Consider the following 21,011-nt stretch of genomic DNA (forward strand, 5'->3'; position numbering starts at 1 on the left):
CAGTTCTGTTTGATCTAGGGTCTACATAATCCTACATGTCTTCTTATTTTGCTTCATATTTGGTTGTGCCTCGTGATTCATTGAGTGCTGCAGTATATGTGTCTACACACGGTGGGTGATTCTATTATTGTAGATCGTGTCTATTGTTCGTGCGTGGTTGTTATTGGGGGTCTTGAGACTAGTGTAGATCTCCTACTTCTCGATATGGTGGATTTCCATGTCATTTTGGGGATGGATTAGCTGTCACCTTATAATTCCATATTGGATTATCACTCCAAGACCGTGACCTTAGTATTGCCGGGGTTTCCTCGATTGGAGTTGAGAGGGACTCCTGGTCATTCTACTAGTAGGGTCATTTCTTATATGAAGGCTCGGTGTATGGTCGATAAGGGGTGTTTGGCTTATTTGGTTTATGTTCATGATTCTAGTGCTGAGGTTCCTTCTATGGATTCTGTGCCAGTTTTTCGGGAGTTTCCAGAGGTGTTCCCTGCAGACCTGCCGGGGATGCCACCTGATAGGGATATTGACTTTTGCATTGATTTGGCTTTGAGCACTTAGCCCATTTCTATCCTACCGTATCGCATGGCCCCGCTAGAGTTGAAGGAATTGAAGGAGTAGTTATAGGATTTTCTTGATAAGGGCTTTATCAGACCTAGTGTCTCGCCCTAGGGTGCGCCGGTGTTGTTTGTTAAGAAGAAAGATGTATCAATGAGGATATGTATATATTATCGGCAGTTGAACAAAGTCACCATCAAGAACAAGTATCCATTGTCGAGGATTGATGATGTTTTTGATTAGCTTCAGGGTGCCAAATTGGTTTCAAAGATTGATTTGAGATTCGGCTACCATCAGTTGAGGATTAAGGCATCTGATGTCCCTAAGACAGCCTTTCACACTCGGTACGGGCATTATGAGTTCCTAGTGATGTCATTTGGGTTGACAAATGATCCACCAACATTTATGGATTTGATGAACCAGGTGTTCAAGACCTATTTGGATTCCTTTGTGATTGTCTTCATTGATGATATTTTGGTTTACTCCCGCAGCCGAGAGGAGCATGAGCATCACCTTTAAGTCATTCTTCAGACTCTAAGAGACAATCAGTTGTATGCTATGTTTTTGAAATGTGAGTTTTGGTTGAGTTTAGTAGCATTCCTGGGTCACATTGTATCAGTAGAGGGTATTCAGGTGGATCCTAAGAAGATTGAAGCAGTCAAGGAATGGCCTAGACCCATATTAGCTACAAAGATTTCGAGTTTCTTGGGTTTGGCGAGTTATTACCGTCGGTTTGTGGAGGGGTTTTCATCTATAGAGGCCTCAATGACCAGATTAACCTAGAAGGGTGCCCAGTTCATGTGGTCAGACGAGTGTGAGGCAAGCTTTCAGAAGCTCAAGATAGCTTTGACTACAGTGTCGGTGTTGGTGTTGCCCATAGGTTCAGGGCCATATACAGTTTATTTTGACTCATCTCGTATTGGACTTGGTGTGATGTTGATGCAGAATGGAAGGTTATTGCATATGCTTCACGGTAGTTAAAGATTCACGAGAAGAATAATCCAATTCATGATTTGGAGATAGCAGCCATTGTTCACGCATTAAAGATTTGGAGGCACTATTTATATGGCATGTCATGTGAGGTGTTCACGGATCACAAGAGTTTGCAATACTTTTTCAAGCAGAAGGAGCAAAATTTGAGGTAGAGGAGGTGGTTGGAGCTAAAGAAAGACTATGATATCACCATCTTGTATCATTCCAAAAAGGCAAATATGGTGGTCGATGCCTTAAGTAGGAAATCAACCAGTATGGGCAGCCTTACGTATATTCTAGTCAGTGAGAGACCACTTGCTTTGGATGTTCAGGCTTTAACCAATCAGTTCGTGAGGTTGGATGTTTCTGAGCCCATCCTTGTTCTAGCTTGCACAATCGCTCGTTCTTCATTATTTTAGCGTATCAAAGATCAGCAGTATGATGACCCTCATTGCTTGTCCTTAGGGACACAGTGCAACACGGTAGTTCCAAGTAGTTTACAGTTGTAGATGATGGAGTTTTGAGGATGCAGGGTCGTGTTTGTGTGCTTAATATGGATGGGCTTCGTGAGTTGATTCTAAAGGAGGCCCATAGTTCCTGGTATTCTATCCATCCGGGTGCCGCTAAGATGTATCAGGATTTGCGGCAGCATTATTGGTGGAGGAGGATGTAGAAGGATATTGTTGCCGCTAAGAGACCTTGTGGTTTGCTTTAGAAGATTGAGATTCCTGAGTGGAAGTGGGATCGTATCACTATGGACTTCGTTGTTGGACTCCCAGGTACTCAGATGAAGTTCGATGCAGTATGGCTTATTATGGATAGGCTGCCTAAATCAGTGCATTTCATTCCTATGGTAGTTTCCTATTCATCGGAGCGGTTGGTAAAGATATATATCCATGATATTGTTCGTCTTCATGGTGTGCCCGTGTCTATCATTTCTGATCAAGGTACACAGTTTATCTCGCATTTTTGGAGGGCAGTACAGCGTAAGCTGGGTACGCGGGTCGAGTTGAGCACAACATTTCATCCTCAAACGGATGGATAGTCCGAGCGTACTATTCAGATTTTGAAGGATATGCTTCGAGCATGTGTTATTGGCTTTGGAAGTTCTTAGGATCGGTTCTTGTCATTAGGGAGTTTGCCTACAACATCAGTTACCAGTCTAGCATCCAGATGGCTCCCTATGAGGAATTATATGGTAGACGGTATCGATCGCTAGTCGGGTGGTTTGAGATAAGGGAGGTTCGATTGTTGGGTACGGACACTACAGGAAAATAGGTCTTTAGCGATGGGAAATTCGGTCTTTAAAACTCCAAAACCGGTCGTTATCAGTCAATTACGATGGGATAAAAATTGGTCGTCGCCGGTTGTTAGTGCCTCCGTCAATAAAGATAAATGACCGGATTTTTATCCCGTCGTAAAAACTCTTTTAATGATGGCAAGGAATCCAGTCGTTATACCAAGATTAGCGAGAGGATTTTCCCATCGTTATATGTCGTCCCAGTCGTTAAAACCTTCACTAACGGTAATTATTTTTAATCGTTGTTAGTGTATGGCGACCGAAATTCCATTTCGTTAATTGTATGTACTTTTAACAACGTACTTTTTAAAAACCAAAATTTCCCTTTGCGAATGTGAACTTTTAAGTAATAAATATATTACACGCATTCGAAATCATACAAAGAATGAAGTCAATATTAACATAAAACATCTTTTTAATTATAGATAGAGAACTAATCAAAGTAGCACTAATATTACATTCAAATTGCATGATCCATGTTTTCAATTCCTTAAAGAAAACAAAAAATTAAAGAGAAAGTAAAATAGTAGTTTGTACGGATGACGACTACAACTCCTAATAAAACTTAATAGATTGTCCTTGTTCTTCAACAATTGTAGCTACTTCAACTTGCTCGGAACTATCTTTATGGAAGATTCTTCAAACTTTAGGGCCTTTATCAGATCTGTTAAAAAAAGATCATATTAGTTGAGTAAGAAATCAGGATTTAAGATTGATAAGTTGCTACGACACAGTAAAATGTAAAACCACGAAGCGAAGAGCATCTCAAAATACTATGAACAATTAGTGCTTCTTACAACTACATTACTAAATCCACCTTTTTTACAATTATATTTTCTATCAATCAGTATGCATATGCAATGAGAATGAGCATTCACCCTCTAAACTGGTCTTCTCTTTCCTGTATCTATAAATGTCTGCAGAGTAGGCCAAGAGACACATATAAATTGTAGTATGAGCTGCCAGCAGCAGCCTGTATACAAGTACCATTTCTGCATTTCAATAAACTGGCAGACAACAGACAACTGAGGATCCATTAAAACTCTCCTTTTGATTCAATGACAAAAGTGGATATCAACCAGAATCACTAAAAGGGTCAACATTGGGCATTGAAGTAGTGCAATTAAAGGATGTATCACCATCATTTCTGTGTTGTAGCCTCATATCACCATTATCCTTACCACCCATTTCCAAGAATTGAAAGATCTACAAATTTTATGGGGACTCAATTCGTGTGCACCTTCAAAAAGGCAACACTAATGCAATGGAGATTAAGAAATCTTCATTGAAGAGATTCTGATGCATTTAAGTGAGGCTGCTTCATCTTCTTAATTACTTAAAGTGACTACATGCACTTCTCAAAGTGTATCCTAGTCCATACATGTTTCCTCCACCCAGATCCTGAACTTCTATGATATTAGTGTTTCGTGCCTTTTTTATGACCTTTACTAAGCTGCATTCCTTCCATTCTGTAGTGCATCAATACCTGCAACTAGTTTAAATTCCTACTAGATCAAACCAGTTACGTGGAATAGATTTGACAGAAAATTGTGGTTGAGCCGCATCCATATTTTGTGCATGTTTTTCCACTCTATTTAGTGTAGTAGTAATGATTACTTCTAATTTATCAAAGCTTGTTGTTGTTCTTAAAAACACTTAGTGAACAATATGAAGGGTAGAAGGGGTCTGGAAAATGAAGAAAAATAGGGCTTCTGTAAACAAAGGTAGAAAAAAGTTGCACAGTAAGTATTGATCAAAATATAACAAAAGAAGAGAGCCCTTTTACACTTTCTTCCATTTTCAATGAGTTGTCATGTTGGGGTATTGTTCTTTTTGGAAGTTTCTTTCATGCAAGTAGAAGAAAATGTTGTCCTCTTTTCATGACAACAGTTTTGTCCCCCCCCCCCCCCTCCCCTCCAACCCAATAAAATGACTCCTGAATATTAAGCTTTATCAGATTGTACCAGTTCTTGTATCACAGTATGGGGAGAGTTACACTAGCATTTAATGAACTCAATTTGGATGGTTAGTTCAGTATGTGTTGCTTTGCTTAGATAAGCATCACCATTGAACAATGCTGGGCAGAAAACTTGCTATACAGTCTTTGGCAATACAATTCAATCACATTGGATACAAATTGGAATAAATACCAATGCAACATGCTATTACACCAAACCAATATGGAATACAGGCAAAGGTTTCAAGGGGAAGAAGAGAGATGACACACAAAAATGATCACAAATATAGTTTACTGGTTCGTTGTTGTACAGTAAACTTACTCAACAGTATGTAGGGCAGAACTATTCTTTCCTACATATGCAAGAACTACTGGGAGGAAAAATGGAGCAGCAGGAATGGAAAGCCAATAGAAATGACATTAAAATCTCAACGAAGGAAGTTTCATGAGTTTTCTCTTTAAGTCATCTCTGCATTAAGTAAGACTATTTTTGCACAAAATGTGGTCCAATGAATTTTGTATAATTGCATCTTGTGGGTGCAGCAATTTTTACTGGTTATTGAGTATGTCATGAATAGCTTGTAGACCTCGTTTTGAGTTTTGATGACCAATTACTTTTCAATTTACACCTTCTGAAGTTCCCTTTTGCATTTTGCAGTCTCTCATTTTTCTGCATTGCACCTAACTGTAACAGCTAATGAGATGTTTTGAGTATCTATGTCATAGTTACTTAGGAGGGAAAGAGTTATACGTACTTTCAAATAAAGTACTGGACAGGACGATCATGCTATAATGTTTTTGGATGACTACTTTAGTCTGGTTGGTGGCTTAACTTTTACTTTCTGTAAAGTATCAGTTGATTTCAATAACTTCATACACCCTTCCCTTCCCTCTCCGCAAAGAGCGTTTCGTATTTTTCCTCCTTATTTTCTTGTTATTGCCTATTTTCTGGTGTAGTTTCTCAGAAAAACTTTAATTTCTAAGTACATTTGCACCCTGCACATCAATGCCACCCAGATATTTTACTATTTCATTGTCACTAACCTGCACATTGATCAACATTTTGCAAAAAGGATTTGGCTATCTGTGCAAGCAACGGAAAACAGATCTGGGCCTCAAATCTCAAATAATGTCATACGTTCAAACAATGAATCTGAGATGCACATATCTAATTGTATTTCAATATTAGAGTAACTATACATATGTCAAGGTCAGTAGTTTATTTAACTAACAACAAAACACTTCACTAAATTTATTTAAGGATATTTATAAGGCCATAGCTGGTAGAAAGCTTACGAACCTGTTAAATAATAATTTCAGCTTGTACTTTGTTGACTTGAAGATGGTGCTAATGAAGGCTGATCACCCAGTAAGCTGATAATATGTGCATACTTAGAATCTATGTCGTCCATACGTATTTCTAGTGATTCTTTTTCTTTTTTAGTTGTATTCAGCTCGGTCTGTAGTGATTCTTTTTCTTTTCAAACTGCATTCAGCTCAGCTAGTATTGTAGCCTTTGAGGAGCTACCGTCTTTCAACTCCTTAGTGGTTATATCACCCCCTAATTCAACCATGTGACTCTTGTTTTAAGGTCCGAAGCATCTTTCTACTACCTCGATATTCGTAAGAGACAACTCAGATTGTACTAGTTCTTGTATCTCAGCCTATAAATACAAGAAAAATTAAAATAATAAAATACATCAAAATAAAATGAAGGATGTAAAATGAAGTTCATCAATAAGCATACATATTTTTCACCAGCTTCAGGTTCTACAAGCATGTCATTTTTCTTGTGAGTCTCAAAGAAGATAGTCGCCATATTCGGTGGATTACCGTCTTTGCCTCCCTTCACATTTAAATAAACAAGTCAAACAAAGACACTATTTTTTTTATAGGATTGCACTGTGCACTTACTAGTTCGTTGATAATTTCTCTAATCGGCTTGCTACCCGTATGATTAGGCATTCTAAACTTAGACCTATTGATCGGGTTTCTCATACTTATTTCCTCTATTAAGAACAATCCATTGAAATCATGAGATATTACTTACAACAATAAGAAGTTAAAAGTAGTTATGAAGTCTTACCTTAAATTTTTCACTTAAAAAATGTTCCTTGACCAACCATTCCCAATCACTCTTGTCTACCTCATCCGGGACATCTTTTAGTGCTTCATGCAATGGCTTAAACTTCACATACTTGTGCAATGATCCTCTTCAATTGTTTGATAACTTTCTCATATGATTTAACACATGATCTCTTTGATGATTCATGTCATCACTGTCAAATTTTTCCTAAATATTTTGCAAAATCATTAATCAAGAAAGTAAAAAATTTCATGTAAACTAAAGATAGTTTTTACTGTTTCAAACAAAATGTGTCTATTTTCAGTGATATTTCTTAAGACCTAGGATCTTCAGCATTCACAAAGATTCATAAGTAAAGCATTTTCTAAATTACGTAGAGCTTAGAGCAACAACATGCCTTAGAAACTACACGCCAATAATATATACAGAAAACGACTTATTGTGATCAAACATTCTATAAGAGGCAACAGAAAAGTCAACAACCAATAAGCTCTAGTACTTTACAGTGCTATAAACCCAGCTTCCAGTATGCAAATTCTTGGATTTCAAGAAGAAATAATAAATATGTTCCACGTAATCAAATGTAACATTCTCTTCCCTTTTTAGCCTAACCCTCATAAGTCATAACATTATTTGAAGCAGTAACTTATAATCAAATCCTATGCAAAGAATCAAACTAATTCCCCTCCAGACCCAAATACCCCGTGCAGAAGGGTAATGTAGAAGCAGGTGTCACTGTGCTAGGTACACATTGAGAAACTATGGAGAGCCTTCATGTTAGTCACTTAACAAATGTAATCAAGCAGAAGTTTTGACATTGAATGTGACCTTACAGACTAAGAGATACACAAAAAACTTGCACTAAAGGTTGCAGCTTTACAACAAAACATTACAATATATGTAATAATTCACTAACACCATTATTGTGAGAAAACTATAGAGGTGTTTGTTGTATTACCTGTTACCTACATTCTGGGAAGTCCAAGAAGTAATTACGATTAGTTGTTGCAAAATACTATAGATGGTGTCATTAACAAGAAACCAATATTTAAAATTAGGAGTGGAAGTGCTGAACCATTTTCCATGAGATCAGGAACATGTAATTAGGGCAAGGAACACTAAAATCTCCAATAGTTTTGCTTCTTATAGAGTTCTATCTAGAGAATAAGAAACATACTCCTTGACTAGCACCTTAGATTTTTCCTTCTTATTGATTCCTTAAAACTAGATCATTATAACTTTGCCAAAAGGGGAATGTGCCTCTGGAAAAAGTAATTGGATTTGTACTTGTAGGCAAGACTGGGATCAGGTTAGATTGGATAAGGAGATTGAATATAGCCCTTGGAGTAGCCCGAGGTTTGCAGTATCTTCATGACCTTGTTAATACTCCTATCATACACAGAAACATCAAGTCCAACAACATCTTGCTAGATGAACGCCTAAACGCAAAAGTTTCTGATTTTGGTTTGTCCAAGCTTCTAGGTGACTCTGAAAGGGGTCACATTAACACTCAGGTCAAAGGAATAATGGTGAGTAAAGATTCTCTTCATGCCTGCCCAAACTTGTTTCATTTGGAATATTGTATGCTTATATCCTAGCATTTTCTGATGTCTACAAGTTCAGAAATTGTATTGTCTTGATAATTTCTAGTACAATAGGAACCATTTGGGACTTTCTAAGGGAGAAACATCTGCACTTAGGGGCATCATACCTTTGTGTCAATAATACATAAGGGGCATCATACCATTGTGTCAATAAAATGCACCTTAACTCTCACACCAGAAGAATTACTCAACAAGAATAACTACTGCCAGGTGCTGAATGATCAGCTATGACATGGGATTTTGGTGTTCAAAAATGGGATCGATGAGTGCATTATGGACTAAAATCTCAGTGTACTTCATTACCCTCATATACCAGGAAGGCTATCGAACAAAGTTGGTCTCAAAATTTTGCTCAAACTCATAAGAGATATGCAGCAAACTATGCAAACTCACTCATGTGCACAACTCTTGGTATAAAGATGTCATATTTTACAGAGCATTTGCAGTGGATCATAAGGTGCTACAGCTTGTACAATGCATTTTCATTAATCATACACAACACAAAGGATATAATGATTGTGGCTTCTTCAGCTCATCACCACAAATCTGGATAATACAAGTGATCCCGACAAGGGATGCAGTGAAACTAATTGAATGTAAAATGCAACAGATCATTTGTGGAATTAGCATTGATTAGAACTACTTTAACAAAAATTTCCAGCCACCAACAACATATCTAACATAGACCATAAACAGAGTGAGAACGGTAACAAAAATTTCAAGTACTTTCAATTAAAATATTGCTTTATCGTAACAGCTCGCCACATGTGTTATCTTTTGCAATGTCCTTCCATGAATGTACTTGCAATGGACACATATTACGATCACGAACTAATATACCCAAGTGTCTCAAAAATGAGGCTTGATGCTTCCCAACAATCCGATTATGGTAAAATTGACTCTAAACTTTTCTCGAGGTTTGAGTCCCGCAACATCTTTATTCCTATTCTTTCCTCTCACCTTTTTTTGGGTTTTCAGATTCACATAGATCTGCAAATTTTAATTTTTAACATAAATTAAATTCCAATTATATAATAAAAAAATATTAAACTTGATGCCTTGCATCATTTCATCTTCTTGAGAGAGAAAAACATCATCTTCCATCGGATCGAAACTAGGAGGCATAAGATTATTACTATTATGTGCTAGCTTATTCTGCTTAGAAGCCCCTAAGTTGTAATTTTTAATCTCTCCAAATAGATTTTTTTGCCAACATTTACTTTTGCAGAGCCCAAAGATCGAAAGCTTTGCCATCATCCCCTTGCTAAAGATGCAGGTTGAATGTATGCAAGATTTACATTCTTCAAAGCTCCTCCTGTTTCTGCAAATTTTGATTTATGTGAAACATAAAATCAATACCGGTTTAATAAGAAACAAAAAAAAATAAAACTTAAGAGACCTTGCTTCGCTTCAGCGTCTTGAGCAAGGGGAGCATCGTCTTCCATCGAAGCGAAACCAGGGGGCACAAGATTATCAGTATGTTCAAGCTTATTCTACTCAAAAGCTGTTGAGTTGTGATTTTTACTTTGGCCAATAAGAGTTCTCTTTCTAATACTTATTTTTACAGATCCCAAAGATCCAAAGTTGTGTCCTCTTCCCCTTACTAAAGCACCAGGTTGAATATATGCATGATGTACATTCATTGAAGTTGCTCCCATTTCAGACTTTGATGGATTCATGTCAACCTAAAATAAATAAAAGTATGGAGTAATTGTTAGCTGAGAAGAAAAGTCAAAGCAAATAGTAGATCTCTTTTACATACACAGGCACCATTCAAAAATTCCATCTTGTTAAGTTTCCTGATATACCCAAAATAGACTACTATATGAACCTGAAGTCAAAACCCCAGTTAGTATCCAACCATAAATAGTATCACATATTAAAGTAAAGATAATAACTTTACCCATTATTTTTCTTTTACACGTGCATAACCATTAGCAAAAAACTAACCACATGCATTCAACATTCAATAAGCAGAGAATTTGAATAGTGCAACAACACATTAGCAACATGTCAAAGTTGCTACATAGGCTATTCCAACTACAACAAGCTACTTTTAAGGTAGCTTTTTCACCATATTGCCTTCCAGCGATCTAACTGCATTATTTTCTAAAACAGGACAGGAGTAGAAAGATATTCAATTTCACCGAAAATCGACCAATCTCATTATATGGCACAGATTAGCTAAAATCATCAGTACTACATAGAATTAGAGCAAAGATCTAACTTTCATGATTTACTCTCAAGCAGATGAAAATTATGAAAAATCTGACCCCAAAATTTTATTTTGAGACGGGATTAGAACATGAAACACGAAAGCATCCTAATAAAATACAGAAAATTTGAATAGTGCAACAACACATTTGTTAATACATGTAATTCCTCAAACACAATAATTGCAATACATTAATACCAACTTTAATACCCCCATTTACTTATTTTCACTTTCTATTTTCCCTTGCAAGTCGATGGAAGGGACTACTTTACAATTCAATTCACTCAAAGCAGAAGACAGAGCACATCCAATAGCCAAAATTTATGATAATAAAGCAAAAGGATAAAACTCAATTGTCACTCACCAGAGAAGGCAAGAAAGGTGGAGCCTCAATGAGTGATGTCTTCTTGTGGAACACCTAGCAATTCTTAGCCTGATATTGAAAATCGTTTTGCTATGAATAAATAGAATTAGCAACACAAAAGCTAATAGGAAAAGCTTACCGAGCTTCAGCTGATGAATTTCGACTGTCTATTTGTCATCTAGACCGGATAGAGGCCTAGAGCTTCACCCAAATCTGTTGATTTTTCTATATAATAGAAATTGACAATCAAATGCTATCTAGTTTAGGATTTAAATGAGGTATATTGATAAAACTACTTCTTTGTTTATTGGGTAAAGGGGAAATACACGTGTTTTACAGCCGTTGACATTACATCCTAAGACTAAAGTATGAATTTAATCTGGATTGACAATTCAAAACTACCCATGCTCGTACACCCAAACTCTCATTTCTATTTAAACTCTAAGTCTACTATGTTTATGGCATGACACAAATACACTTAAAATAAATGTCACTACAACAAAGAAAAAAATGCTCTGGAAACACAAAAAAGGGCACTAAAATTTGCCATAATTTGTTAAAAGCAAAATTATTTTTATACTCCTGAGTTAGCAAAAGATAAAATCTACAGAACTATTTTAAGAAACCTCCAATACATCCTTGAGATATGAGGAGCAGAAAAATTTAAGCTCAAAATAACACATAGGAGAGGGGAAAAGGCAATTTTCACAACGTACAAGGCAAAGAAACTCGGAATGTAGGCTATATCTCGTATGGTCACCAGCTATTTAAGCTAAGCTTATCTTTATGCTATTATCACCCTATACAGAAGTTCAGTCATTGTACATGAATACAATCCAAGATCTAAATATGATACAATAGAAGAAATCTCTCAATTAAATAAACTTGTAAAAGAAATTTGATGGAACCACATTTTCTATCAACTCTTAAGCGAAAAGGAGGCAAATTTTTCCTCTTTTGACTTGGAAATAGGTCTGGAAGAAGCAAAATCAAAGCAAATGAATCACCGACTTTAAGATGAAGAAATTTATAATAGAATCATGAGGAAAGACCATCGCCTGCAATGGATCCCATCAAATGAATAACAAGGAGGAATATTTTTCACAGAGAAAGTATATTTCTAAGTGCAATGCATAAGAAATCAAAAGAAATTCAAGCTTGTAGTATTCCAATTACAAAGGAAAAACAAAAAGGTCGAAGGGAGTCTATTATATCATCCGTAATTTTTACAGTATTTTCAGTATCAAGATGTTCCTCAGATTTTCTCAGGTGATTAATTAAGTCTATAAGAACAAAAAAGGGATAGTGCGCAAAGCGGCCATTAATACTACACTGGATTATTCGTGTACTCTTACTATTCTGCAATTTCAAAGGAATAAGGTAGAACAACCTACCAAACAAAGAAAAAAAATAACATCAATAATATGTAACTAACAATCATACCCTACATCTTTAGTGTGTGGAAGATGGTAAATTGGCCCCAAAATGCTCAAAGAAAGATAATACTTTCTTCTAAAAGAGTCCTTGCTCAAACGCTCCTAGAGATTTCACTATTGTACCCCTAATAGGAGGAGGACAACAGAATACTCCAAAGAAGATGACTTAGACATATCATCAAACACATGAGTGCAAAGTCCACTTCAAAATTACAATCACTTTTGATACCTTAAGAAAAAATTAATCAAAGCGATAATGAGTGTGTAAATCAGGTACAATTATTAATGTAAATCAGGTATAATTACTAACATGTACCAAAATTTAGATAAAACTATATTCAAAACAACTACTGATAGCAATAAAGCAAGACCATGGAAACGCAAGCAATGCTCACCGGAGTTGTCCAGATCTTGGAGGTGCGACCTACAAGCTTAGACCAATTTCTGAAAATAACATGCAACAAATCCTTTTCATTTCAGAGAGAAAAGTAACAAAGAAGAATGAAGATATGAAGATGTAGGTGAGATATAGGAAGGCAAAGAAACAGAAACCATAAAGTTAGAATAAAGACATGTCTCTACAGCAATAAGATTCTTCAGAGAATCAACATTAAAATTGCTAGTACAGAATACGCACAGAATAAAGCTCTCTATTATGTAGTCAACAAGTCAGCGAAAGATCAAAATCCTAAGGAAAGCTTTCAGAGAGGGCATACAAACAACACTCACATTACAAGCAAATATTGAAAATGCATACCAAGTAAAAGTGATGCATAAAAACTAAATCAGAAAACTTCTTTTCTCAAGTTATTAGCCAAATTTTGACGTACTGTAAACGAGTTATGCCTAGAAAAGCAAGAAGCAAGAGGCCGAATGAAATAAATATTAACAGCAACCACTATAAAGGTTAAAAACCTTCATGAGTTCTTTTCCTTTTCATTTGTGTAGAATTCTCTAAATTCTCCAAATCATCATCCTTTTCTTGCAAAATGTCAAAAGTATCACGAGGCAAAACTTTTCTTACAACATGTCAGCCTTTATTTGAAGGATCATCGACATAAAATACTTGTAATGCTTGGTTTGCTAATACAAATGGCTCATTAGTTTTCAATAATCGCTAAGAATTAACACTCACAAAGCCATATTCATCCATTTTAACTTCATTTTCTTGGTCATACACATCAAACCACATACATCTAAACAAGATCACTCTTTTTCCTCCAATAAATTGCAATTCAAGAATCTCAGTGAGTTCTCCATAATAATCAATATTTTTATTCTCTTCGTCTGTCTCACCAACTACAACCACCCGGCAATTTTGAGTTCTCAAACCCTTGTCATAGTCTTCCACATGAAACCTATATCCATTAATAATGTAACCTTTGAGACGTTTCACATATGGCAGGGGACCACGTGACAAAGTAAGCAAATCTTTCATTTTCTTACAGTAATCACATTTGTACAATTCTACAACCTATCAAAATCAATTATATAATTTAATTAGCAAATACTATATAAAAAATTATGTTTTAAAAATAGCAATAATATATAACTAGTACTAACTTTTTTTTTAACCAACTAATGAACTCCCTATCTGAATGTTTTTGAGAGGTATCACCTGGAATTTCTGAAAACTCTCTACAAAAAAATTAAAGAATAAAATATCATTTTAATTGAAATCATGGATAAAGTATATGTGAATTATTATGTCGAATCAATACTTACTCGAGAAATGGTTGAATTTCGTCACAGTTCTTCAAAATATAAATATGTGCTTGCTCTAATTCATCTGGATTAAGTTTGTCCAATTTTCCATCTCTTAATTCTTTTCCAGATTGAGAAAAAATTGTTAAACCTCCATCAGATTCAATAACACCACCATCATAATTCCGCTCAAGGCGATTAAACTTTATTTCCATTGTATGCAAGTACCTTGAGCATAGAGTCAAACATTCAGTTGCCAAATATCCCTCCGCGATAGAACCTTCTGGGCAAGCCCTATTGCCAACTAAAGATTTCAAAAAGTATAGCCATCGCTCCACTGGATACATCCATCAATATTGAATAGGTCCAACAATCATAGCTTCATTAGCTAAATGAATCGGCAAGTGCACCATTACATCAAAAAATAAAGGAAGGAATACCTTTTCTAACTTGCACAGAGTTATAGGAATTTGCGCTGCTATCTGTTCTAACTCATCCATTCTTTAACATTTTGCTCCAATCAAGTAGAAAAATAAAGACAACTCAATAAGAGGTTCACGTACAGATTCGCAAAGCATACCACGTATATCAAGTGGAAGTAAATATTGAAGAAGAACATGGCAATCATGACCTTTTAGGCCTGAAAATTTGCGATCTTTAGTGTTGACACACTAAGATATATTTGATGAATATCCATCTGGTACCTTTAAGTTATTTAGGAATCTGAGAAATTTATTTTTCTCTTCCGGAGATAACGTGTAACATGCTGTTGGTAGCTCATATTTATCCCCATTTTTAATTGGATGCAATTCTTTCCTTATGTTCATTGTTTGCAAATCCAATGGAGATTTTATGGTATCTTTGATTTTTCCTTTGACATTTAAGATTGTCCCCAAAATATTGTCACATACATTTTTCTCAATATGCATCACATCTAAATTATGTCGCAACAATAGAGTTTTCCAATAGGGAAGATCAAAGAAAATACTCGTCTTATTCCAATTATCACCCCTACTCTCATGTGATATTTTAATCTTTTTCTTTGGATCCTTTGTTAGTGGTAAACCATCTAAATCAACCACTTGATCAAGTATATCCTGACCGGATAAAATTTTGGGTGGTGGTGTTCGCTCCTTAGTGCCATCAAATGACTCTTTATCATTCCTACACTTGTGATTAAGAGGAAGAAAGCGCCTATGACCCATATAACACTGCTTTTTACCATTTTTAACCTAATTGAGGATGTTTCTTTATTGCAACATAGGCAAGCCAATTTTCCTTTTGTACTCCATCCAGATAAGTTTGCATAAGCCGTAAAGTCATTAATGGTCTATAATAACGTTGCGTGCAACATAAAGTTTTGTTTAGTTGATACATCAAAGGTCTCCACTCCAGATTCACATAATTCCTTTAATTCATCCATCAAAGGCTGAAGAAAAACATCAATTGCGTCTCCTGGACTTTCAGGACCAAGAATAAGCATCGACAAAATAAAATTCTCTTTCTTCATACATAGCCAAGGTGGTAAATTATAAGGAATAAGTACAACAAGCCAAATGCTATACGGAGTTCTAGAACTTCCAAATGGTTGAAAACCATCACTAGCAAGTCCAAGTCGAATATTACGAGGTTCATCGGCGAAAGATTGGTGAAGTTCATCAAACTTTTTCCATGCTATTGAGTCAGCTGGGTGCCTCATTATTCCATCGTCAACTCTTTTGTCATGATTCCATGTCATTAAAGATGATATCTTTGAGGACATAAATAATCTTTGGGGTCTTGGCTTTAAGGAAAAATAACGTAAAATCTTGTGCGCTATCTTTTTCCCACTCTTAAATATAGTTTCTCCACTATGTTTATCCTCTTTCCATCTAGACGCTCCACAAACTTTGCAAGATTCAAGAAACTTGTCATCCTTCCAATATAACATACAATTATCTTACAAGCATCAATCTTCCTATAAGAAAGTCCAAGATCCCGGATTATCTTCTTTGCCTCGTAATATAAATCTGGCAAGTTTGATTCGTCAGGTAATAGATCTTCCTTCAACATTTTCAATAACATTGTAAATGACTCATGACTCCAACGCACAATACTTTTGATATGAAGCAATTTAACCATAGTAGAAACTTTAGAAACTTTTGAATTTTGGTACAATGGTTGCTCAAAATCCTTTAAAAGCCTATAAAAAAATTTTGCTTCAAGATTTGGCTCCATCTCAAGAAAATCATCACCATTAGTGATCGTATTGTCTGCATCAAAATCAGGGTATAAATCTCTTAGGATCCCATGTATTTCATCCTCACCACCAGCTTCTTCAATGTCATCATCTTCTACATCTTCTGGAGTTGATTGTGGCTCACCTAACTTTTCCCCGTGGTGATACCAAAAAGTATAATTTTGAATTATTTCATGTACTATTAAATGTGACTTAACCATCTCATGTGTTCCCAAAGATGTGTTACAACATTTAATACATGGACAGCGTATTACACGCGCTTCACTTAATCTTGTAAAAGCAAAATCCAAAAAGCTCTCCACCCCAAGCTTGTAAGCATTACCAAGTCAGTCATGAACAAGTTCCATCCATTTCTTATCAGGTACCATAATCTGGTGCATGTGTAATATATATATATATATATATATATATATATATGTTAAAACAACTTATGGATCATCAATAACTCCTATATTACGGGAAAACTTATCAAAGAATTATATTATATTTAAAACAAAAAACCTCTTAGTAAAACATTATTTATTTTTTTACTCTTTAAAAATTTATTTTACACTAGACATGATTATAATATAATTAATTTTTTAATATTGAGATAACCCACAAACACAATATTTTAAAATATTAAAAATAATTTACATAGTATTTTGTATTAGTTAAAGAACAAGAACAAGTCGCATTTGCTCGCCAGAAGGGAAAAAAAAGAATCTTGTAAGTTAGCTGACATGTTATGTCTTCTAGAATGAACTTATGAATACATTAAAACATATAACTCTTCAAGAATATTTTTCGAAAAAGCTCTTAAATATTCAAAGGCTATGTGTTCTAACTAAAACTAAAAAGGAAGCATGATAATTTGTAATGTCTAAGTATTAAAATGATTAAACTGAGATAAATTTCAAGTTGAATATATTAACCGAGATAACTGATTACCTTTTATGAGGTAAAGTTTCTTTCTTTATTGAGTTAGTTAAATAGGATAGACATTTGTAATTTTCAGGAGTTTACATTTTCTCCTTCACTTTTATTTCTTAGTCAAACACAATTTTCATATAATATTTATCTACTTTTTCAAATAATTTGTTTTCATTTAGATAGGATTCACGCGCAATGCACGTATCCTAAAACTATTTATACTAAAAGTATGAAGCTCCTAACGTCAAATTTGATTTACCAAAATGGCCATAAAAATTGAATACCCATTTTATCCTCAATCAAAAACATTGTATACTTTATAACGAAATGCTACCATAATAAATTTATAAGCTACTAAACTGCTTTTCATGTGCAACGTATATGAGCATTGAAATGAAAATAGTAACAGAACTGCGTGGGTAACATTGATTCAAGAATCTTGAAGGATATATAGTTACTACTTATTTATTGTGATTAGTGATGGTAAGTCGTGTAAAAAGTAATTTTAAACTTTATATAGTAAGGAAATAAAATATATTGACAGGCTTAAAGTCTATTTTCCTCCTCCATTCTTAGAAGTACTACGTTCAATGATGACAATCTCATTTTACAAGTTATCTGAGTGTTGGATTGGTTTATATGGAGTGAAGAAAAGCAAGTAATTAGTGAAAAAGATACTACTTGGGAGCAATATGCGCTATGATTTTGGCGTTGATTCATGGCTCATGAAAATAGATCAAACAACAATTCAGAGCATGCAAAGGCTAATCACTAATAATGAGTCACTTTCAGTAGGTAAAACTAAATATGTTCTGAGGTCAACTGGTGAAAAGCAAGTTCTGATCTAGTGTAGTCTAGAATAGAAAAGAATAAAGTTAATGGCTGATATGCTTTGTGGGGAATCTGGATTGTTATTTGCATAACTAAAGGCGTCATCTAGGTTTAAGTTTTATCCAATTACATGTTCTTCTAGATTCTGGCCAGCTTCCTTGTGTTATGTTTGTTATCTTTTATCAAACTCTATTACTTTTACTAGTAAGAAGTCTTATTTTTCCACTAAAACTTTCAGGGATACTAAGAAAAAGAAGAACAAGAAAAATCAACATGATGGAAAAACAGTTACAGAGGTTGAACAAAATAAAAAGAATGAATCACACGAGGTGGAGGAAAATGAAGCGACTAAGTCTTCTTTATTGAGGACCTATGGAAATGGATTGGTCATAGAGGAGTTGGTAATGGGCAAGCCGGATGGGAAAAGAACTTTCCCAGGAAGTTAGGTATAGTTTTATTTTTTTGACTCTATGTGATAATTAAATTGTTCTCTCACTCTAGCATAGAAAGTAATGAAATCTTGGTAGTCACAATTAAGTCAATCAGGATTTAAGTTTCTTAATCTTTGAGTTCTCTTTGATGAACTTGTACAGAGCACACTTATTATTAATAATAATTTTCTGCCACTGAATAGGTTGGTGTACGCTATATAGGCAAGATGAAGAAGAATGGCAAAATATCTGATTCCAACATTGGGCAAAGAACACCTTCTGAAACAAATATAATTTTACTCTTTTTTTCATACAGGCAATGCAGAGCCACATGTATCAAATAATTCAATTGAATTCGCTACGCCGAAAAATTATAATGTGCAAATAGGAGACAAATTTTTTGTACATATATAACAGTTTGAATTATGTGTAAATTCTGAATCCCCTTATAAGAATTACTAGCTGCAATGCGTATAAGACCTCTCTCGCAAACTATAACAGATTAAGAATCCAAAAATTTTACCTATCGTGCATTATAATAAGAAGCATAAAATGGCAGAGACAGCAGAAGATGGGGAAAACAACAACTTTGATGGAAAGCAGTTGGTTCTGTGCATTGAAGAATTGCAAGAAATATACTAGAAACAGAACAATTATCATATAAATCTGGAAGGCGTCGACTTGGAAAAGCATAGAGAAAACAAAAAGCCCAATTTCACAATAATTACAACTACAAATTTAGTAACTTGAGTTTACCTTGACGAGAATGCACAACAAGAAGACCAAATCGTATAAACTGCATTGACAGAACCCACAAATCAAGTATAAGCATAGCAAATAACAAAACCCAGCTATTAGCGTTGACACCCAGCTATTATCGTTGACACAGATTCACCACAAAGCACACAAATTATAAGTTGCGTACAACAAGAAGACCAAATCATTTTGTGATTTTTCGTTGAGTTTTGCCCTCTATATATATAGTGTTAAATCAATCGCTAGAACTCGCCGATGGAGTAGCGGGAAGTTGCAGTGAGGGCCTATTTGTTCGTGATTCTTTGCATCCTCTTTGCTGAATCTGGTGTACGTGTTTTGGGATAACACTGGATTGACAGATTATAGGGTTTTTTTGATTAATTTGGGGAATATGGGTGGAGTTGTTGAGGAAAAAAAGGAGGGAATAATTACCACATAATTTTCATTATATTCAGATTTATAACGAGGGGATTGACATAATTTGAAAGACTGGAAATTATTCCCTCGTAAAAAATAAAGTAAAAAATGACTTTAACGACCGGAATAAATATTGGCCGCTATAAGCATACATATAACAATTGGATTAATTTCCTTTCGTAAAGAAGTGGTCGTTAAAGACCTTTTTTCCTATAGTGGGATTTGGTACAGGATGCCTTGGATAAGGTTAAGACCATTCAGGATAGGCTTCGTACAGCTCAGTCCAAGCAAAAGAGTTACGCCGACCGTAAGGTTCGTGATGTGGCATTCATGATCGGAGAGCGAGTGTTTCTTCCGGTATCGCCCATGTAGGGCATGATGAGATTTGAGAAAAAGGGAAAGCTAAGCTCTAGGTTCATAGGACCTTTTGAGATCCTTGATCGAGTAGGAGAGGTGGCTTACAGACTTGCATTGCAGCCAGGTTTATCAGCGGTGCATCCAGTATTTCTTGTGTCCATGCTTCAGAAGTATCATGGTGATCCATCCCACGTGTTAGACTTCAGCACTGTCCAGTTAGACAAGGATTTGACCTACGAGGAGGAGCCGATAGCCATTTTAGACCGGCAGGTTCGTCAGTTGACATCGAAGAGTTATCCTTCGGTTCGTGTTCAGTAGAGAGGTCAGCCTATTGAGGCATCTACCTAGGAGTTCGAGTCCAATATGCCGAGCCGATATCCCCATCTTTTCACCGACTCAGGTACTTTTCTATGTTCGTTCGAGGACGAACGGTTGTTTTAGAGGTGGAGAATGTGATGACCCGAAAGGTCATCTTTTGTTTTAGAATCTGTTTCTGTGTTATGAGGCCTTGAAAACCTCCTTTTGTTTCTCCTTGATTTGCGTGCACATTCTGGGCTCGATACCGAAAAGTTTTTGTTTGAAAAATTTAAAAAATAACGATTTTTGGATTAAAAAGATGATTTTAGTTGACTTCGGTCAATATTTTGGATAAACGGACTCGGACCCGTGTTCTGACGGTCTCGCAAGGTCTGTAGTATAGTATGGGACTTGGACGTATGTCCGAAATCGAATTCCATGGTCCCTAGCTCGAGAAATGAATTTTTAAAGAAAATTGTTTAACTAAAAATATAATGGTGTTTGAAAATTTAATAAGATTTGATATTGTTGGAGTCGGGCCCTTATTTTGGTTCCGAAGCCCGATACAGGTCCGTCAT

General features: G+C 35.4%; 1 long non-coding RNA gene across 3 annotated transcripts; it reads right to left on the reverse strand.

Moving 5' to 3' along the window:
- Nucleotides 1-3,261: 3,261 nt before the first annotated feature.
- LOC107829405 (uncharacterized) lies at nucleotides 3,262-19,810 on the reverse strand. 3 transcript variants are annotated; one of them, XR_012704302.1, is made up of 9 exons: nucleotides 19,363-19,802; nucleotides 12,885-12,933; nucleotides 11,054-11,278; nucleotides 9,874-10,159; nucleotides 9,611-9,795; nucleotides 6,871-9,464; nucleotides 6,532-6,630; nucleotides 6,085-6,448; nucleotides 3,262-3,491 (listed from the first exon to the last, which is right to left on the reverse strand). It is a non-coding gene; the product is annotated as an uncharacterized LOC107829405 (long non-coding RNA). The 3 variants fall into 3 exon arrangements; XR_001657920.2 differs by having other exon boundaries at nucleotides 9,695-9,795; nucleotides 11,054-12,933; nucleotides 19,363-19,810; XR_001657919.2 differs by having other exon boundaries at nucleotides 11,054-12,933; nucleotides 19,363-19,810.
- Nucleotides 19,811-21,011: the final 1,201 nt, after the last annotated feature.

The sequence above is a fragment of the Nicotiana tabacum genome, chromosome 21, assembly GCF_000715075.1.
Source record: "Nicotiana tabacum cultivar K326 chromosome 21, ASM71507v2, whole genome shotgun sequence".
NCBI classification, from domain to species: domain Eukaryota; kingdom Viridiplantae; phylum Streptophyta; class Magnoliopsida; order Solanales; family Solanaceae; genus Nicotiana; species Nicotiana tabacum.